Below are 3,864 nucleotides of genomic sequence, written 5' to 3' on the forward strand. Positions count from 1 at the left end.
ATTCCATGAGAATTTGAAATTCTGTTCTGCATCTCCTTTTTGATCAGGATTCTCCTATAGAATCTTAGATCAAATACTGAGGAATGGCAGCCAGGCACCATCTAAGTCTTCTGGTCTCATGGAAAAGAGGGCAATTATTCAGGGAGGCCAGCAGCCTCATGTTCCATTTCCTCTTATTTCTAATGCTTCCTCTGTTGCTTCAGGTGAATAGAAGCTAAATGTTCTACCTTTGATATCATCTTGCATGCTTTGAAGCACGCAAGCCCTACACAGTGAACTAGAATATAGAACAGAAACACTAACTATATTAGGTCAATTAACTAGAATGCCCTTTGACATCATGACCCTAAGCCTCCAAACCAAGACACCAAATCCCAGGAGGCTTTAACAGCTATTCTTTTTTGTTGTTATATCACCCAACTTTCACAAATTAAAGTTTTTACAGGTATGCAACTCCTTGACAACAGTGATATTAATAGATTATGCAACCCTATACTTAACCAATGAGATTTTCATTAATGTAAGTCAAAAGTCAGTACTCCATAAGCAATAAGCCATTTTGCCCCTACCTCCAATCCCTGATAACTACTAATAAACTTTGATCTTGATAGAGTTTCCTGTTCCTTCTTTTTTAATAAGTGAAGTCATACAGTAGTTGCCCTTTTGTGATTGACTTATTTCATTCAGCATAATGCCTTCAAGGTCCATCCATTTCTGGTACTGAGTAGTATTGTATGTATGTACCACATTTCAGTTTTTTCTATGCATCCCTGATGGGCACTTACCATATATACTTATGTATGAGCCGAGTTTTTCAGCACATCTTTAATGCAGTTTTTGTGGTAAAATTAGGTGTCTTGGCTGATATTCGGGTCAGCTTATACTCGAGTATATACGGTAATTTGTTTTCACTTTTTTATGACAGTGACTAATACTGCAGTTAACACAAGTGTGCACTGTCTGTTTTGAGTCTGTGCTTGTCTTTGGGGCATATATGTAGGAGTGGAATTGCTGGGGCATATTTTTTCTTTTTTTGAGGAAGCACCATACTGCATTTCCACTAGCAATGGGATAGAGTTTCAATCTCTCCACATCCTTGTTATCATTTGTTAGTTTCTGAGGGTTTTGTTGTTTTGTTTTTGTTTTAATCTTAGCCATCTGAATAGGGGTAAAGTTGTATCTTACGGTGGGTTGGGTGTGCCTCTGCCTGATGGGTAATGGCGCTGAGCTTTTCTTTCTTTTTTTCCCTCGTGTTTGTTGGTCGTTTGATTCACCTCTTGGGCAAAATGTCCATTCAAGTCCCTTGCCTATAATTTAAAATTGGGTTGTGCTTTTGCTGTTAAATTGTCAACGTTTTATGTATATTTTTATTGTATTAGACTGAGTTTTCTAGAACAAAACCAGTGGCACTCAGATATGTGAACTTAATATGAAGTAAGAATTTTATAGTAAGAGAGCAGCCCTCCCATTTCCCTAAGAAAGTAGCCCAACCCAGTCTAAGTCAACTCCGTGGGTCAGATGTTAACTGGAGCCCCTTCACCTACAACTGCAGGCAGATGAAGGAGAAAGGTGAAGGGAGAAGATCACAGGCTGGTGGGTGCAGAGGTTCATGGATCTAAAGTCCACAGTAACATGACAGGGTGCCAACATCTCCCAGGAAGGCCACATCAGCCACACAGGGAGCCAGACACAGAATCCAAGCAAGCAGAACGAAGAGGGGCCAAGAGAACAGTTCTCAGTGTCTCTCCTATAAAAAGGACCCCCACCCACCCACCAAGGAGGCATTAAGCTGTGATCTGATAGGTTGGACTCCGTACCTACCTCCACATAGGTGCCGTTAAGTTGACATAAAATCTAACCAAAAGAATTTTCTTACTTGATATATATTTTACAAACATATTCTCCCAGTTGAAATTTTGTCTTCATCATTTTTTTGGGGGGGGGGGTAGTCTTTTGATGAACTAAAGTTTTTAATATTTATGCGACTCCATTTACTTACTTTGTCTTTTGCTGTTTGTGCTTGTTATTATACTCAATTTGCATTGTTAAAAGCTAGTCTCTACAGCCTAGCCCCTGTACTTTGATTTGAGATTTATAATGACGCAGCCTGACAGAGCAGTTGACATAATTGCCTCCTTGCAGATTCTTTTTTTTTTTTTTGACATTTTATTGCAAAATGAGGGGAAGCTTATTGAGAAAATCACTTTTCCATTCAATAATCATATATATTTTGTGTCATGTCATTGTTCGTAATCCCCGTAGTATAATCACAAATCCTATTTCTTCCCTGTGTTTCCCATTTTCATCCCTCCTTCTCTGATCCTTCAGAACTTTGTCCTTGGGTCATTGCTGCCCTTTGATTTCAAATACAAGGCATGATAATAAGTAGAAAGATCCTCTTTTAAACCTACATATGAAGGGGCACCCAAAATAAAAAAAATGGAATTTTTTTTCAAAGCTATATATTTAAATTTTTTTACAAAACAACCTACCACCTTAAAGTACTCTCCATTACACTTAATAAATTTGTCAAATCTGTGGTTCCATTCTTGGAAACATTTTTCAAACTCCTCTGTTTGGATTAATGACAGCACCTCTGTGGTTTCTTTCTTCACTTTTATGTCGTCAAATTGATGTCCTTTCATGACTCTCTTCATCCCCAGAAACAAAAAGAAGTCATATGGAGTGAGGTCAGGTGAGTCAGGTGCATGGTGGGGCAAGAGAGGCATGCTGGTTTGGGCCCCACGCTGGTGCACTGAGATGGCTGTGTGAGCAGGTACATTGTTGTGGTGGCAAAACCAGTCTCCTGTCTGCCACAGATCAGGCCTTTTTTGTTGCACATTGTTACACAATCTTTTCAGAACCTCTAAATAGAAAGCTTGATTAACAGTCTTACCTGGTGGAGCGGACTCCAAATGCACTGTCCTCCTCACATCAAAAACAAATGAGCATCGTCTTGATCTTTGATTTCACTTGACCAGTGTTTTGGGAGGTGAGGTAGATGGCGTCTTCCACTGGCTTGATTGATGTTTGCTTTCAGGATCATAAGAATAGCACCATGTCTCATCACCAGTAATGACCTTGGAAAAAATTCTGGGTCGCTTAGGAGCTGTTCTTTCAATGACCTGTTTCTACTCAATGCTCTTTTTCCTGGTCAGTCAGAACCCGAGGACAGATTTCACAGCTACTCTTCTCATTTCCAAATCTGTTGAAATTTGCTGAACTCCAAGATAGTCCAGATAACATCCCCATTTCTTCAATGGTCTTGTCAGTCTTCAAGCACAAGTGCATGAATTTTGCGGACTTTTTTTATGTACAGGAATTTTATGAACATCCGGAATGAGATTTGTCAGCAACTGACATTTCATCTTTTTTGAAATGAGAAAAACACTTGTACACTTGAGTTTTTCCCATAGTGCTCTCCTTGTAAGCTGTGTTCAACAGCACACTAGTTTCTGTGGCATTTTTCCTGAGCAGGAAACAAAATTTCACAGTTGCATGCTTTTCTCTTAAATTGGCCATCATAAAAATGAGGTTTTAGCAAAACTGCTTTTACAAAAAAATTCACTGTGACCAGAGAGAAACTTTCCAGGTGACATCACTGGGTACACTGAAATCAAAGCGAGTTGCTTGGTGCTCCCCTAGTAGGAAAAATGCGTACTACGAAAGCTCCGCCCAGTGGCCCTTTTACCATTTTTTTTGTACGCCTTTATAGATATCAAAGCGTTTTTTGTTTTTTTTGTTTTTTAATTTTAAAGATCATTTTATTGGGGACTCTTGCAGCTCTTATAACAATCCATACAGCAATTGTATTAAGATATTTATACATATGTTGCCATCATTATTTTCTAAACATTTACATTC

Source organism: Echinops telfairi, unplaced genomic scaffold (genome assembly GCF_000313985.2).
Source record: "Echinops telfairi isolate 266 unplaced genomic scaffold, ASM31398v2 ScPeMD7_2;HRSCAF=8, whole genome shotgun sequence".
Classification (NCBI taxonomy): Eukaryota; Metazoa; Chordata; class Mammalia; order Afrosoricida; family Tenrecidae; genus Echinops; species Echinops telfairi.